Genomic DNA, 19,372 nt, shown 5'->3' with positions numbered 1-19,372 from the left:
TGGTAAAAGAGACACATCTAATTGGGCACATCAGTCACTCCTCAGATTGGTGGTTTCCACTTTTCTTAGTCTTAAATGGCAGACTCAAATTGGGTAATTTGAAGAGAGTTTAATAAATGGACTATTTACAGAGGTATAGATCAGACTGAGGAATAGAAAAAAGTCATGGAACGGTTCCCAGGGATAACTGAACAATGTATATATTTCTGTGGAATTTGGGTCTATTCGTTACAGCACTTAGCCAATTCTGATACATAAGTGATCTTTTAAAACTTATAATTCATTTAATATATATATTACCTATATATTTCACAAATTAATTTTCAGTAGGTAGTATTAAATGTACATGGATCAAAAATCAAAAGGAATAAAAGGTTTACAGTGTTAAGTCTGTCTCCCACTATTCCTCACAGGCAACATGCTTATTAGTGAATTGTGAATCTTCCACAGATATTTTGTATATAAACAAGCAAACAAAAAGTTATTCTTTCTTTTTTTTAATGTTTCTTTATTTTTGAAGGAAAGAGAGATAGAGTGTGAGCAGGGGTGGGGCAGAGAGAGAGGGAGACACGGAATCTGAAGCAGGCTCCAGGCTCTGAGCTATCAGCACAGAGCCTGACGCAGGGCTCAAACTCACAAGCTATGACATCATGACCTGAGCCAAAGTCAGAGGCTTAACGGACTGAGCCACTCAGGCGCCCCTCTTTTTTTAAATGTAAATCTTAGTAACATTGTAAGTACTTACTCTATATCCCTTTTTGTTCTAAGAATTTTACATTTATTAACTCGTTGAATCCTCTAAAAGATATATGCTATTATAATGCCTAATTTACAGGTGAAAAAGCTGAGGAACAGGGAAGACACATGACTTGTTTGAGATCACACAACTTATAAGTACTGGGGGTAAAATTTTTGCCAAGCTGTCTGATTCCAGAGTTCTTCCTCTTAACCACTAAATTGTATGGTTTCAGAGATAACCAGAATTAACATAATAAATGTATTTTTTCTGCATATATTATAAAGTTAGTATTGTACCCTTCCTATGGTAGAATAATGCATTTTTAAAAAAATATTCCAATACCTGGTTTCTCTTCAGATCGTGTAAATCTTTTGCCTTTTAAAAAATATTCCATTATGGAACTGGAGAGTGTGATACTAAGTGAAATAAGCCATACAGAGAAAGACAGATACCATATGGTTTCACTCTTATGTGGATCCTGAGAAACTTAACAGAAACCCATGGGGGAGGGGAAGAAAAAAAAAAAAAGAGGTTAGAGTGGGAGACAGCCAAAGCATAAGAGACTGTTAAAAACTGAGAACAAACTGAGGGTTGATGGGGGGGTGGGAGGGAGGGGAGGGTGGGTGATGGGCATTGAGGAGGGCACCTTTTGGGATGAGCACTGGGTGTTGTATGGAAACCAATTTGACAATAAATTTCATGTATTAAAAAAAATAAAAATAAAAAATAAAAAAATAAAAATAAAAACAACAACAACAACAAAATAAATAAATAAATAAATAAAAAATATTACATTTATTCCCCTCTACTAATTTGGAAATTATGTACTCTCTATTTCCTAAGTCATTACTCTTAAAAACATAACTTGTATACTCAACAAAGTCTACAATTAGTATTTCTATTCTCATTCAAAATTCAGGAAAAATTTGCCTTTGCTTTGGTTGGGTATCACTCTAACTTCTAGGTCTGGGGATTACCAAGGCAGAGATCATATAAACATAAATCTCAGACCCACGTTAGAGCAAGCCTACAGTAATCATTTCTCAGCAAGTCTGTTGTTATTTTTACAATTTTTTTTCCATGCAGAAAAGAGCAGAAAGAGCTCTTTCCCATATTGGCTCCTTTTGCAAGTACACAGACTTTTCTTCAATGATCCCGTAAGTGACTCCTGACTTCCTTCAGTCTAAGGGCGACTCTTCTGTTCCTTAAGTCAGCTAGTCATGGATTCCCCCAAATTCTGGGTTCCTGAAATTGGCTTTTTCTCCCAGAAGCACCAGCTTTTGTCTGTATTTGCCTACTCCTGTAATTTTAACTTACTCTTTATTTTTTTCTGGCCTTTAGGGATATTTTGTACTTCCTTATGGGCCCAGCAGGACATTAAAAAATATATGGGTTGTAATTTACCTAGTAGCTCATCATTTCATGACAATGGAGGAGGGGCTTTTCAGAATGCCCAGTCTGCTTTATTTCCCAAGACAGGATTCATGGAGTGATCTTTTCAAAATGTAAGCTTTGTATCTCTACTTAGAACATTTTAATGGAGTCTCAATAATCTTAGGATAAAGACTAAAATATATCTTTGACATGGACTGTAAAGACCCTCCATAATGTAGTTGTAATTTGGCATTTATTTGAGTTACCGTTTTAGCAATGTCTGGCAGCCAGTCTCCACGATGCCCCTCTGCTCTATGATTCTCACCTCCGTGTATTTATGCCCTGTGTAGTCCTTTCCCATATTGACTGAGGCTGACATATGGAACCTAGTGTACTGTGGAAACTCCTGTGTACGACTCCTCAGGTGAAAGCATGGAAGACATTTTTATTTCTGCCTTGCTGTCTCGGATTATTCATTCTAGGGGAAGCCAGCTTCCATATCACGAGATCACTTAGGCAGCCTTCTGCCATTGGCTATGTGAGGGAGCCATTTTGGAGGTGTATCTTCCATCTCCAGGTGAGCCTTCAACAGGCCAACATCTGTACTCCTGAGAAACCTTAGCCAGAACCACCCTGTGAAACCATTTCCAAGTTCCTGACTCACAGAAATTGTCTGAGATAGTAAAAAATCACCATAGTTTCAAGCCACTGTGTTTGGAGGTAAATTTGTGATGTGGCAGGAGATAATGATAGATAACCAACACAACGTCCATCTCTTCTCCAACACCAAACACTTTGCACAGCAGAGGTTCTGTCAGGTTTTACTTTTTATTGCATGACCTGTGCCTGGGATATAGCAGGAACTAAATGAATGTTTGCGGAATTGATAAATAAAGCAATGAATGTAAATATTGCGTGCCCAGTGCCCCAGAAATGACCAGAAGAACACCACGCTGGTAAGACATTAGAATAATTACCCTGACATAATATAGTGACCTGTATTTTCCTCATGGACTGAGCAAGTTTGAATCTGGAGTGTGCAAATGTGGAAGATGCTGTATTTATGGGGTTTCAAAATATTTGGACAGTGAAGCACGACGACGGGGATCAGGCTAACTAGTTTTCATCATTAAGCCCTTAAAAGAAAACCAAACATCACAGGTAATCCAAACGATTTTGGTTCTTAGGATTAAAAGATAAAGTACTTTTCTAAAATTTGGGTATGTGGGTATCTCTTGGTATGTATGTATGTGTTCACTGCAGTGATGGTGGTGATGGAGGCCCTGGGGATGACGGTAGGAATTGGGTTGGTAATGGTGTTCGTAAAGGGTGAAAACAACCCAGCAACACAATATTGTATCAACCCACTGAAGAATCTGCTCTTTGGCTGATGGTTTCATCTCACAGACTTTCTCTTCTGCCCTGTGATGATTTACTTCCTATTTCCCAGAGTGCCTCACACCTTCCCTCTGCTTGTCCAGTCTCTACCCTTCCGACAACTAACAGTTCAAGTCCTACCTCCCTGATTTGTCCAGGTCTCCGGGATCACTCTCCCCGAACTTTTATTGCACTTTTTATCTGTGGGTCCCTCATTGGGTTCTTAGTTGGTATTACCTCATATCATGGTTAGTGTGCTATGTGCCTGATTTCCTTCCATGAGACAGAGAGGATTCTTAGCAGGAGCAAGACTTCCTTAGTTGAAGTTACTATTCAGAGCAGTGGAGAGCACACATAGCCTAAAGTAGGGCTGCCTGAGGACGGATGAAAAGAGTTAGTCCCAGAGTCCCTAAGGATCACTTTCAGTTTCCAGACCTAAGCGGTAAGTGGAGAGAGAGACTACAGTGAAGCGAGGGTCAGGAACTGGCCAGGAAGTGAACCAGGAGGCAGAAAAAGATAAGAGGATTCTGGAGTAGCCATGAATATGCAGGATCAGGAGCTCACTTTTTTTTTCTTTGAAACTGAAGTATGGCTGACACACAGTCCCCTATTAAATGTTTCAAGTGTGCGGCGGGTTCCGGAAGATGGCGGCGTAGGAGGACACGGGGCTCACCGTGCGTCCTGCCGATCACTTAGATTCCACCTACACCTGCCTAAAGAACCCAGAAAACCGCCAGAGGATTAGCAGAACGGAGTCTCCGGAGCCAAGCGCAGACAAGAGGCCCACGGAAGAGGGTAGGAAGGGCGGCGAGGCGGTGCGCGCTCCACGGACTGGCGGGAGGGAGCCGGGGCGGAGGGGCGGCTCGCCGGCCAAGCAGAGCCCCCGAGTCTGGCTGGCAAAAGCGGAGGGGCCGGACGGACTGTGTTCCGACAGCAAGCGCGACTTAGCGTCTGGGAGGTCAGAAGTTAACAGCTCTGCTCGGAAAGCGGGAAGGCTGGAGGACAAAGGGAGGGAGAGCTGCTGAGCCCCCGGACGGCAGAGCTCAGCTTGGGGGGGAACAAAGGCGCTCGCCAGCGCCATCTCCCCCGCCCATCCCCCAGCCAAAATCCCAAAGAGAACCAGTTCCTGCCAGGGAACTCGCTCACTCCACACAAACACCCAACTCTGTGCTTCTGCGGAGCCAAACCTCCGGCAGCGGATCTGACTCCCTCCCGCTGCCACAGGGCTCCTCCTGGAGTGGATCACCTAAGGAGAAGCGAGCTAAGCCTGCCCCTCCACCCCCCGTGCACCTTGCCTACCCACCCCAGCTAATACGCCAGATCCCCAGCAACACAAGCCTGGCAGTGTGCAAGTAGCCCAGACGGGACACGCCACCCCACAGTGAATCCTGCCCCTAGGAGAGGGGAAGAGAAGGCACACACCAGTCTGACTGTGGCCCCAGCGGTGGGCTGGGGGCAGACATCGGGTCGGACTGCGGCCCCGCCCACTAACTCCAGTTATACACCACAGCACAGGGGAAGTGCCCTGCAGGTCCTCACCACTCCAGGGACTATCCAAAATGACCAAACGGAAGAATTCCCCTCAGAAGAATCTCCAGGAAATAACAACAGCTAATGAACTGATCAAAAAGGATTTAAATAATATAACAGAAAGTGAATTTCGAATAATAGTCATAAAATTAATCGCTGGGCTTGAAAACAGTATACAGGACAGCAGAGAATCTCTTGCCACAGAGATCAAGGGACTAAGGAACAGTCACGAGGAGCTGAAAAACGCTTTAAACGAAATGCAAAACAAAATGGAAACCACGACGGCTCGGCTTGAAGAGGCAGAGGAGAGAATAGGTGAACTAGAAGATAAAGTTATGGAGAAAGAGGAAGCTGAAAGAAAGAGAGATAAAAAAATCCAGGAGTATGAGGGGAAAATTAGAGAACTAAGTGATACACTAAAAAGAAATAATATACGCATAATTGGTATCCCAGAGGAGGAAGAGAGAGGGAAAGGTGCCGAAGGGGTACTTGAAGAAATTATAGCTGAGAACTTCCCTGAACTGGGGAAGGAAAAAGGCATTGAAATCCAAGAGGCACAGAGAACTCCCTTCAGACGTAACTTGAATCGATCTTCTGCACGACATATCATAGTGAAACTGGCAAAATACAAGGATAAAGAGAAAATTCTGAAAGCAGCAAGGGATAAACGTGCCCTCACATATAAAGGGAGACCTATAAGACTCGTGACTGATCTCTCCTTTGAAACTTGGCAGGCCAGAAAGGCTTGGCACGATATCTACAGTGTGCTAAACAGAAAAAATATGCAGCCGAGAATCCTTTATCCAGCAAGTCTGTCATTTAGAATAGAAGGAGAGATAAAGGTCTTCCCAAACAAACAAAAACTGAAGGAATTTGTCACCACGAAACCAGCCCTACAAGAGATCCTAAGGGGGATCCTGTGAGACAAAGTACCAGAGACATCACTACAAGCATAAAACATACAGACATCACAATGACTCTAAACCCATGTCTTTCTATAATAACACTGAATGTAAATGGATTAAATGCGCCAACTAAAAGACATAGGGTATCAGAATGGATAAAAAAACAAGACCCATCTATTTGCTGTCTACAAGAGACTCATTTTAGATCTGAGGACACCTTTAGATTGAGAGTGAGGGGATGGAGAACTATTTATCATGCTACTGGAAGCCAGAAGAAAGCTGGAGTAGCCATACTTATATCAGACAAACTAGACTTTAAATTAAAGGCTGTAACAAGAGATGAAGAAGGGCATTATATAATAATCACAGGGTCTATCCATCAGGAAGAGCTAACTATTATAAATGTCTATGCGCCAAATACCCGAGCCCCCAGATATATAAAACAATTACTCATAAACATAAGCAACCTTATTGATAAGAATGTGGTCATGGCAGGGGACTTTAACACCCCACTTACAGAAATGGATAGATCATCTAGACACACAGTCAATAAAGAAACAAGGGCCCCGAATGATACATTGGATCAGATGGACTTGACAGATATATTTAGAACTCTGCATCCCAAAGCAACAGAATATACTTTCTTCTCGAGTGCACATGGAACATTCTCCAAGATAGATCATATACTGGGTCACAAAACAGCCCTTCATAAGTTTACAAGAATTGAAATTATACCATGCATACTTTCAGACCACAATGCTATGAAGCTTGAAATCAACCACAGGAAAAAGTCTGGAAAACCTCCAAAAGCATGGAGGTTAAAGAACACCCTACTAACGAATGAGTGGGTCAACCAGGCAATTAGAGAAGAAATTAAAAAATATATGGAAACAAACAAAAATGAAAATACAACAATCCAAACGCTTTGGGATGCAGCGAAGGCAGTCCTGAGAGGAAAATACATTGCAATCCAGGCCTATCTCAAGAAACAAGAAAAATCCCAAATACAAAATCTAACAGCACACCTAAAGGAAATAGAAGCAGAACAGCAAAGGCAGCCTAAACCCAGCAGAAGAAGAGAAATAATAAAGATCAGAGCAGAAATAAACAATATAGAATCTAAAAAAACTGTAGAGCAGATCAACGAAACCAAGAGTTGGTTTTTTGAAAAAATAAACAAAATTGACAAACCTCTAGCCAGGCTTCTCAAAAAGAAAAGGGAGATGACCCAAATAGATAAAATCATGAATGAAAATGGAATGATTACAACCAATCCCTCAGAGATACAAACAATTATCAGGGAATACTATGAAAAATTATATGCCAACAAATTGGACAACCTGGAAGAAATGGACAAATTTCTAAACACCCACACTCTTCCAAAACTCAATCAGGAGGAAATAGAAAGCTTGAACAGACCCATAACCAGGGAAGAAATTGAATCGGTTATCAAAAATCTCCCAACAAATAAGAGTCCAGGACCAGATGGCTTCCCAGGGGAGTTCTACCAGACATTTAAAGCAGAGATAATACCTATCCTTCTCAAGCTATTCCAAGAAATAGAAAGGGAAGGAAAACTTCCAGACTCATTCTATGAAGCCAGTATTACTTTGATTCCTAAACCAGACAGAGACCCAGTAAAAAAAGAGAACTACAGGCCAATATCCCTGATGAATATGGATGCAAAAATTCTTAATAAGATACTAGCAAATCGAATTCAACAGCATATAAAAAGAATTATTCACCATGATCAAGTGGGATTCATTCCTGGGATGCAGGGCTGGTTCAACATTCGCAAATCGATCAACGTGATACATCACATTAACAAAAAAAAAGAGAAGAACCATATGATCCTGTCAATCGATGCAGAAAAGGCCTTTGACAAAATCCAGCACCCTTTCTTAATAAAAACCCTTGAGAAAGTCGGGATAGAAGGAACATACTTAAAGATCATAAAGGCCATTTATGAAAAGCCCACAGCTAACATCATCCTCAACGGGGAAAAACTGAGAGCTTTTTCCCTGAGATCAGGAACACGACAGGGATGCCCACTCTCACCGCTGTTGTTTAATATAGTGCTGGAAGTTCTAGCATCAGCAATCAGACAACAAAAGGAAATCAAAGGCATCAAAATTGGCAAAGATGAAGTCAAGCTTTCGCTTTTTGCAGATGACATGATATTATACATGGAAAATCCGATAGACTCCACCAAAAGTCTGCTAGAACTGATACATGAATTCAGCAAAGTTGCAGGATACAAAATCAATGTACAGAAATCAGTTGCATTCTTATACACTAACAATGAAGCAACAGAAAGACAAATGAAGAAACTGATCCCATTCACAATTGCACCAAGAAGCATAAAATACCTAGGAATAAATCTAACCAAAGATGTAAAAGATCTGTATGCTGAAAACTATAGAAAGCTTATGCAGGTAATTGAAGAAGATATAAAGAAATGGAAAGACATTCCCTGCTCATGGATTGGAAGAATAAATATTGTCAAAATGTCAATACTACCCAAAGCTATCTACACATTCAATGCAATCCCAATCAAAATTGCACCAGCATTCTTCTCGAAACTAGAACAAGCAATCCTAAAATTCATATGGAACCACAAAAGGCCCCGAATAGCCAAAGTAATTTTGAAGAAGAAGACCAAAGCAGGAGGCATCACAATCCCAGACTTTAGCCTCTACTACAAAGCTGTCATCATCAAGACAGCATGGTATTGGCACAAAAACAGACACATAGACCAATGGAATAGAATAGAAACCCCAGAACTAGACCCACAAACGTATGGCCAACTCATCTTTGACAAAGCAGGAAAGAACATCCAATGGAAAAAAGACAGTCTCTTTAACAAATGGTGCTGGGAGAACTGGACAGCAACATGCAGAAGGTTGAAACTAGACCACTTTCTCACACCATTCACAAAAATAAACTCAAAATGGATAAAGGACCTGAATGTGAGCCAGGAAACCATCAAAACCTTAGAGGAGAAAGCAGGAAAAGACCTCTCTGACCTCAGCCGTAGCAATCTCTTACTCGGCACATCCCCAAAGGCAAGGGAATTAAAAGCAAAAGTGAATTACTGGGACCTTATGAAGATAAAAAGCTTCTGCACAGCAAAGGAAACAACCAACAAAACTAAAAGGCAACCAACGGAATGGGAAAAGATATTTGCAAATGACACATCGGACAAAGGGCTAGTATCCAAAATCTATAAAGAGCTCATCAAACTCCACACCCGAAAAACAAATAACCCAGTGAAGAAATGGGCAGAAAACGTGAATAGACACTTCTCTAAAGAAGACATCCGGATGGCCAACAGGCACATGAAAAGATGTTCAACGTCGCTCCTTATCAGGGAACTACAAATCAAAACCACACTCAGATACCACCTCATGCCAGTCAGAGTGGCCAAAATGAAGAAATCAGGAGACTATAGATGCTGGAGAGGATGTGGAGAAACAGGAACCCTCTTGCACTGTTGGTGGGAATGCAAATTGGTGCAGCCGCTCTGGAAAGCAGTGTGGAGGTTCCTCAGAAAATTGAAAATAGACCTACCCTATGACCCAGCAATAGCACTGCTAGGAATTTATCCAAGGGATACAGGAGTACTGATGCATAGGGGCACCTGTACCCCAATGTTTATAGCAGCACTCTCAACAATAGCCAAATTATGGAAAGAGCCTAAATGTCCATCAACTGATGAATGGATAAAGAAATTGTGGTTTATATACACAATGGAATACTACGTGGCAATGAGAAAAAATGAAATATGGCCTTTTGTAGCAACATGGATGGAACTGGAGAGTGTGATGCTAAGTGAAATAAGCCATACAGAGAAAGACAGATACCATATGGTTTCACTCTTATGTGGATCCTGAGAAACAACAGAAACCCATGGGGGAGGGGAAGGAAAAAAAAAAAAAAAGGGGTTAGAGGGGGGGAGAGCCAAAGCATAAGAGACTGTTAAAAACTGAGAACAAACTGAGGGTTGATGGGGGGTGGGAGGGAGGGCAGGGTGGGAGGGAGGGCAGGGTGGGTGATGGGTATTGAGGAGGGCACCTTTTGGGATGAGCACTGGGTGTTGTATGGAAACCAATTTGACAGTAAATTTCATATATTAAAAAAAAAATGTTTCAAGTGTGCATCGTAGTGATGTGATATTTTTAGACATTATGAAATGATCCCCACGATAAGTCTAGTTAACCATCTGTCATGGTACAAAGTTATTCCAATATTGTTGACTATATTCCCTGTATATTACATCTTCATGACTTACTGATTTTGTAACTGAAGTTTTGTACCTGTTAATCTCTTCGTATTGGGTGCTGTCTACATGGCCCCCAGAACATAACACCCAACTCAGAGTTGGGGACCTGGACAACACGGACTACCTGATAAATTCCTCAAGGATTGGTATTTTCATGTATCTCTTTGTATCTCCAGGGTATTGCATAGTGCTCTAGACATGAGAGCTGCCCAGTACATTTAAAAAATTTTAAACATTACCTAACCTTCTGTTTTAGTGTATTTTCAACTTTTACTGCATTTGTATTTTATCCTCACAGAGCTCTGTCAGGTAAGAATTATAATTTTCATAGATAGATGGAGGATTGAGGCTTATGTAGTTGTAAGTGGCATATATACATCGTCCCCGAATAGACCATTTTTTGATGAATCTCCAAAATGAAAATGAAACAAAATTTACCATACCTACTCTAATAGAGCTCACTTAGACAAACCTTAATGAGTAGAGAAGAATCATTTGTAATCAGAAAATAAATTGTATACAAGTAGGATTTGCTGACTAACATGATTTTGTTCCTTAAGATATTTTTCCATTCATGATAAATGTCTAAATCATTAGCTCTGAATTAATAAGGTCCAAATTAATAAGATTCGATTGCTATGTGATATGTTAAAATATTAACTTGTGCTTGTTCCTATACCTGTTCCTTCTGCCACTTCAAGCAAGTATCTAAGGCCCAGAAAATTCCCGAGATTTTATTTATTTTATTTTATTATGTTATATTTTAATTTAACTTTTAGAGAGGGAGAGCCCGTGTATGTGCAAGAGAGTGCAAGCGGCAGGGGGGTGGTGCAGAGGAAGAGGGAGAGAGAGAATCTTTTTTTTTTAATGTTTATTTATTTTTGACAGAGAGAGAGAGACAGAGCATGAGTGGGGGAGAGGCAGAGAAAGAAGGAGACACAGAATCAGGAGCAGGCTCCAGGCTCTGAGCTGTTAGCACACAGCCTGACGCGGGGCTCGAACTCACAGACCATGAGATCATGACCTGAGTCGAAGTTGGACACTCAACCGACTGAGCCACCCAGGCGCCCCGAGGCAGAGAGAGAATCTTAAGCAGGCTCCATGCTGAGCATGCTCAATGTGGGGCTCGATCTCACAACTGTGAGATCATGACCTGAGCTGAAATCAAGAGTCAGACACTTAACCAACTGAGCCACCCAGGCACCCCTAGTTCCTGGAATTTTGATCTATTTTTCACTTTAACGATTTTGGCAAGGCTAGAACCTAAAGCTGCTTGAAGTCAAAGGATCTTCAGGTCTTTGTTGGAGCCTAAATTCACTGAAGAGATTATGCCATATGCCTTTGAGGGGCAGTTAGGGAAGAGAAGAGTGGATATACAGCAGAGGTCCCAACCCTATCCACTGAGAAATGTCTTTGGGACTCACAATGTTTTTAAAATGCTTTAATTTGAATGGCTGTAAGTGGGGTGAACTCAACTTGGCACAGTCCTTTCCTCCTTATGACACTTGATTTGGGAATTCTCAGAGTCTTTTGGGCTTTTCTGTCATGTGCTATAGTCCTTTCCATATTAGCCACCATAGGAATCAGGTCTTCCAAGATTAGCTGAACTCTTACCCCCATCAGCTCTGTGCACCCCCTAATCCTTCTGTCCCTTCTTCTACCTGTCTCCTTAAACTCTCACTGCATCTTCTAGAACTCAATCATCAGCAAAATCCTCTGTACTCTCAGTATCTTCTTTTCTTTTCTTACCTAATTGCAATGGTTAGGACTTTCAGTACTATGTTGAATAGGATGGTAATAGTGGGTACCCTTGTCTTGTTCCTGATTCTAGAGATTTCAACTTTTCACTATTAAGTGTGATGCTAGCTGTGGTCTTGTCATGTATGGCGTTTATTATACTGAGGTATGTTCCCCACTCAATCCTCTCTGCTGAAAGTTCTTTTTTATAATAAAAGGATGTTGAATATTGTCAAATGTCTTTTCAGCACATATTTAGATGATCATGTGATTTTTATATTTCATTTTATTAACATGGTATGTCACATTGATTTGCATATGTTGAAATATCCTTGCATCCCAGGAATAAATCCCACTTGTTAATGTTGTATGATCTTTTTAAAGTACTGTTGAATATGTTGTGCTAGCATTTGGTTGAGAATTTTTGCATCTGTATTCATCAGAGAAATTGGCCTGTAGTTTTCTTTTCTTGTAGTGCCCTCATCTGGCTTTTGTATGAGGGTAATTCTGGTCTTTTAAAGTGAGTTTTGGAGTTTTCCATTTTCCACTTTTTGGAAGAGTTTGAGAAGGATTGTCATTAATTCTTCTTTAAATGTTTGGTCGAGTTCCCTCATGAAGGCAGCTTTTTTGAGCTTTTCTGCGTTGTGAAGTTTTTGACTCAATCTCTTTATTCACTATTGGTCTGTTCAAATTTTCTATTTCTTAATGATTCAGGCTTATCAGCTTGTATGTCTCTAGGAATTAATCCTTTTCATCTGGGCTGTCCAACCTGTTGGTTTATAATTCATAGTTCATATTAGTTCTCTAATGTTCATGTAATCCCTTATCATCCTTTATATTTGTGTGGTAATATCTCTTCTTTCATTTATAATTTTATTTATGAATCCTCTTTTTAGTGGGAAAGTCTGGCTAAAGATTTGTTAATTTTGTTTATCTTTTTAAAAGTCCAATGCTTAGTTATGTTGATCTTATCTATTTTTTTCCCACTCTCTATTTATTTATGTTCTAATCTTTGTTATCTTCTTCCTTCTGCTAACTCTGGCCTTAGTTTATTCTTCTTTTTCCATGAGGTATAACATTAAGGTTTTTTTTCTCTCAAACATTAAGGTTTTTAAAGTATATATACATATATCTTTTTTCCCTATGTGGTATTTATTGCTATAAAATTCCCTTTTAGAACTGCCTTTGCTGCATCTCAGATGTTTTGGTATATTGTACTTCCTTTTTGTTTGTTTCAAGAGATTTTTAATTTCTCTTTCAAATTCTTCTTTAACCTGTTATGTGTTCAGGACTATGTTGTTTAATTTCTACATATTTGCGAACTTTCCAATTTTTCTCCTGCTATTGACTTCTAGTTTCATACCTTTGTGGTCAGAAAAGATACCTGCTATAATGTCAGTCTTTTAAAATTTGCTAAGATTTGTTTTATGAAATAACATATGGTCTATTCTGGCAAGTCTTTCATGTGTATTTTATGAATAAAGGAATTAACTCCTTTATTATTTGATATTACCTTCTTTGTCTCTTGTTACAATTTTTGCTTATAATCTAATTTGACTGATATAACTATAGTTAACTCTGTTAACTATAGGTATCCTTAAAGTTGAGGTGAGTCTCTTGTATGTAGCATATAGGTTTGGGCTTTTTAAATTTTTTTTTAATCCATTCAGCTATGCTATGTCTTCTAGTTGGAGAATTTAATCATTTACATTTGTTTGTTTGTTTGTGTATAGAGCACGCATGAATGAGGGAGAGGACAGAGGGAGAGAGAGAGAAAATCTCAAGCAGGTTCCATGCTCAACATTTGATCCCACAACCTTGGGATCATGTCCTGAGTTGAAATCAAGGGTCCGATGTTCAACTGAGTCACCCAGTCACCCCTAATCCATTTACATTTAAAACAATTATCAATAGGTAAGAACTTACCATCTTACTATTTTCTGGTTCTTTGTTTTTGTTTTGTTTTGTTTTGTTTTTTTTTTTTGGTTCCTTTCTTCTTCTCTTGTTTTCTTCCTTTGATGATTGTCTGTAGTGGCATGCTTTGAATCTCCTCTCTTTGTCCTTTATCTATTGTGGATTTTTGCTCTGTGTTTGCCATGAGGCTTACATACAATATCTTATAGATATTACAGTGTATTTTATACTGATAACAACTTAACTATGATTGCATACATAAACTCTCCCCTTTTAGTCTCCACACCTCATTTTGTTTTTGTTTGTTTGTTTTTTTAAATTTTTTTTAACGTTTATTTATTTTTGAAACAGAGAGAGACAGAGCATGAATGGGGGAGGGTCAGAGAGAGAGGAAAACACAGAATCTGAAGCAGGTTCCAGGCTCTGAGCTGTCAGCACAGAGCCCAACGCGGGGCTCGAACTCACGGACCATGAGATCACGACCTGAGCCAAAGTCAGATGCTTAACCGACTGAGCCACCCAGGTGCCCCATTTTGTTTTTGATGTTACAATCTACACTTTTTATATTGTATATCCAGTAACAAATTATTGGAGCTATAGTTATTTTTAATATTTCTATCATATACCATTTATACTAGAGTTAAGTGATTAACACACTACCATATTATAATATTGGAATATGCCCTTAGCATATGAATTATAATTATTTTAAATTCTTCATCTGATAATTCTAACATTCCTGACATGTCTGGTTCAGATGCTTTCTCTGACTCACCAAACTGTGTTTTTTGCCTTTTGGTATGCCTGGTAATTTTTTCTTGGTGGTCAGACATGATATCGTGGGCAAAAGGAGCTGCTGTAAATAGGTCTTTTGTAATGGGGTGGTGAGGTGTGGGGCAAGGGGAAGCCTTCTATAGTCCTATGATTAGGTCTCAATTTCTTTAAATATATATTTTTTAACATTTATTCACTTTTTGAGAGACAGAGACAGAGCATGAACAGGGGAGGGGCAGAGAGAGAGGGAGACACAGAATCCGAAAGGGGGTCCAGGCTCTGAGTTGTCAGCACAGAGCCCGACGCTGGACTCGAACTCACGAACCCATGAGATCATTACCTAAGCTGAAGTTGGACACTTAACCAACTGAGTCACCCAGGAGCCCCACTTAGGTCTCAATTTTTTAAGTGAACTTATGCCTCTGGACTGTGAACTCCACAAGTGCTTCTCAGTTTTTTCTCTTCTCTTAGGTGGGTCAGGATTGCTAGAGTGGACTGGAATTGGGTATTTGCTTCTCCAAGGTCAGTTAGCCTCTGATAACACCCCAGCAGGTTAGGTTCTGGCTGACTACTTTCTCCTAAAGGCAGGCCTTGTTAAAAAAAAAACAAAAAACAAAAAAACAAAAAAACAGTGTTCTGTTTTTTTTTTTAAGAAAAACAGTGCTTGGGGCGCCTGGGTGGCTCAGTCGGTTAGGCGTCCAACTTCGGCTCAGGTCATGATCTTGCGGTCCGTGGGTTCGTGCCCCGCGTTGGGCTCTGTGTTGACAGCTCAGAGCCTGGAGCCTGTTTCAGATTCTGTGTCTCCCTCTTTCTCTGACCCTCCCCTGTTCATGCTCTCTCTCTCTCTCTCTCTGTCTCAAAAGTAAATAAATGTTTAAAAAAATTAAAAAAAAAAAGAAAAGAAAAACCGTGCTTAAGAAAAAGAGTGCTCTGGCATAAGATTATTTCTTTCCTCCTCCACATGCCAGAAGTTGAGGGCATTTTTCTTCGATATTTACTGTGAGAACATTTCAAGTTCCTGGAGGTAAATCTCACAATATTGTGGGGCCCCACCTGTGACAGGTCCTTCTGGAGTTTTTAACTCTCAGAGTTGTTCATACTGAGACTCCAACAATTCATCAGTGACAAATTAGGCTTTCCTACCCTGGCACCTATTTCCTGGGTATTTCCACTCATGAGTCTCTGCTTTGGTAAGCCGTGACTCCGTGAATTCACCTATCTGTTTCTCTAATCTTGGGGGCAGTTTTCCATGTGTCCTCATCTCTTATGGATCCTGGAAGGGAATGTTACTTTTTCCATCTTTTAAGTTTTTCACTTGTTAGGATAAAGCAGAGACTTCTGTTTTTTGGGTTTTTTTTTTAAATGTTTATTTAGTTTTGAGAGACACAGAGACAGAATGTGAGTGGGTCAGGGGCAGAGAAAGAGGGAGGCACAGAATCCGAAGCAGGCTCCAGGCTCTGAGCTGTCAGCACAGAGCCCAATGCGGGGCTCGAACTCATGAGCTGTGGGATCATGACCTGAGCCGAAGTCAGACTCTCAGCCGACTGAGCCACCCAGGTGCCCCTAAAGCAGAGACTTCTAATATCCTTACATGTGCCAGGAAGGGAAGTCTCATGGTAGTCACTTTTTGCCTTTTCAGTGGCCTAGTTAACAATTTTTCATATTAACTTTTCTCTGATAAAATAACTGGAGACCCATCAGCCAGTCTTTGGTGTTTACCCAAAAGAAAAGAAAGCCTATGTCCATACAAAGACTTGTACATGGATGTTCACTTCAGCTTTATTCCTCATAATGCAAAACTGGGAACAACTCACACATCCATTAACATGGAAATGAATAAATAATCATGGTGTATTTACGTGGAATACTATTTAGATATAATGGAACAAAATACTTATACACCAACAATATTAATGAACTCTAAAAGTCAGTAAAATAAACCAGATATAGAAGGCTCATCCTATCCAATTCCATTTACATGGTATTCTAGGAAGTATAATGATAGAAAAAGATCAGTGGTTGCCAGAAACCTGAGATAAGTGTAGGGGATTGCCAAGTGACATGACAGAATTTTGGTGGTGATGGTAATATTCTATCTTGTTGATGATTACACAACTACTTATTTTTAAAACTAATTGAAATGTACATGTGAATTTTGTGAATTTTATTTCATGTTAATTATACTTCAAGAAATAAACTATACCTCAAATAACACGTGGAAATTGGATTTAAAATATACAATTTACAGTAGTTTCAAATCTATGAACTACTTAGGCATAAAGTTCACAAAAGATAATGCAAGACCTGTATGCTGAGGTCTACAGGTATGCTAAGAGAAATTAAATATCTAAATAAATGTTGAGATAACTGTTAACAGATTAAAAGGTTCATTCTTTTTTTAAGATGTCAATTCTCTCCAAATTGATTTATAGATTTAATAGAATTCCAATAAAAACTCCAGTAATTTTTTTAATGAAAATTGAAAAACTGATTCTAAAATTTATATGGAAATGCAAATGATCTGGAATAGCCAAAACAAGTTTGTAAAGAATAAAACTGATAGGGGGCGCCTGGGTGGCTCAGTCGGTTAAGCGTCTGATTTCAGCTCAGATCATGATCTCACCATTCATGAGTTCAAGCCCCGCATCAGGCTCTGTGCTGACAGCTCAGAGCCTGGAACCTGCTTCAGATTCTGTGTCTCCCTCTCTCTCTGCCCATCTCGTGCTCACACTCTGTCTCTCAAATATGAATAAATGTTAAAAAAATTTAAAAAATAAAAATAATAAAAAAGGAATAAAGCTAACAGACTCACACTTTCTGATTTTAGACTTCTTACGAAGCTACAACAATCAAGACAATGTGGTATTGGCATAAAGACACACAAATAAATCAATGAAACAGAATAAAGAATCCAGGAATAGACCAACATATATATAATCGATTCTGAGAAAAGTAAAAGGTAATTCTTTTATTTATTTATTTATTTATTTATTCATTTAATTTAATTTATTGCCAAGTTAGCTAACATACAGCATACACAGGTGCTCTTGGTTTCAGGGGTAGATTCCCATGATTCATCGCTTCCATCAGTGCTCATCCCAACAAGTGCCCTCTTCAATGCCCATCACCCATTTTCCCCTCTCCCCCACTCCTCCCCCATCAACCCTCAGTTTGTTCTCTGCATTTAAGATCTTTTATGGTTTGCCTCCCTCTCTGTTTGAAACTATTTTTTCCCCTTCCCTTTCCCCATGGTCTTCTGTTAAGTTTCTCAAGTTCCACATATGAGTGTAAACATATGATATCTGTCTTTTTCTGACTGATTTCACTTAGCATAACACCCTCCAGTTCCATCCATGTTGTTGCAAACAGCAGGACTTCATTCTTTCTCATTGCCAAGTAGTATTCCATTGTATATATAGACCACATCTTCTTTATCCATTCATCAGTTGATGGACATTTGAGCTCTTTCCATAATTTGGCTATTGTTGAAAGTCCTGCTATAAACATTGGGTTACATATGCCCCTATGAATCAGCCCTCCTGTATCCTTTGGATAAATTCCTAGTAATGCTATTGCTGGGTCATAGGGTAGGTCTATTTTTAATTTTTTGAGGAGCCTCTGCACTGTTTTCCAGAATGGCTGCACCAGTTTGCATTCCCACCAACAGTGCAAGAGGGTTCCCACTTCTCTACATTGTCTCCAACACCTGTTGTTTCCTGAATTGTTAATTTTAGCCACTCTGACCTGTGTGAGGTAGCATCTCAATGTGGTTTTGATTTGTAGTTCCCTTATGATGAGTGACATTGAGCATCTTTTCATGTGTCTGTTGGCCATCTAGATGTCTTTGGAAAAGTTGTCTACTCATGTCTTCTGCCCATTTCTCCACTGGATTATTTGTTTTTCAGGTGTTGAGTTTGGTGAGTTCTTTATAAAGTTTGGATACTAACCCTTCATCCGATATGTCATTTGCAAATATCTTCTCCCATTCCGTCAGATGCCTTTTAGTTTTGTTGATTATTTCCTTTGCTGTGCAGAAGTTTTTATCTTGATTAGGTCCCAATAGTTCGTTTTTGCTTTTGTTTCCCTTGCCTTTGGAGATGTGTTGAGCAAGAAATTGCTGAGGCAGAGGTCAAAGGGTTGTTGCTTGTTTTCTCCTCTCAGGTCTTGATAGTTTCCTGTCTCACATTTAGGTTTTTCATCCATTTTGAGTTTATTTTTGTGTATGATATAAGAAAGTGGTCCAGTTTCAGTAAAAGGTAATTCTTATGAGAAAGAATAGTCTTTTCAACAAACTGGGCTGGAATATTTGGATGTCCATATGGAAAAGTAAATTTATTAATCCATACTTTACATGATACACAGTAATTAATGAAAAATAAATCATAAACTTAAGTGTAAAACCTAAAAATTATAATACTTCTAGAAGAAAATAGGAGAAAATCTTAGTGACCTTAGGTTAGGTAAAGATTTCTTAGACAGAATACCATAAACACAATCCATAAAAGAATTTGATCAATTAGATTTTGTCAAAATGAAGAACCTCTGTTCTTTGAAAGGTGCTGTTAGAGGATGAAAGACAAGAAATAGCTTGAGAGAAAATATTCACAAATCACTTATGTGTTCCTGTGGTGGGAAGAAGACATTCTTCTACTTTTTTTCTGACTATAAGTTCTAATTTTTCACCATTTATTGAGAGATTTGTTATTTGCTCTTGATAAACACTCTATTATGCCTAGAAGT

This window comes from Panthera uncia, chromosome C2 (assembly GCF_023721935.1).
Source record: "Panthera uncia isolate 11264 chromosome C2, Puncia_PCG_1.0, whole genome shotgun sequence".
Classification (NCBI taxonomy): Eukaryota; Metazoa; Chordata; class Mammalia; order Carnivora; family Felidae; genus Panthera; species Panthera uncia.
The sequence above is the reverse complement of the archived record's forward strand: the minus strand, read 5'-3'. Positions refer to the sequence as shown.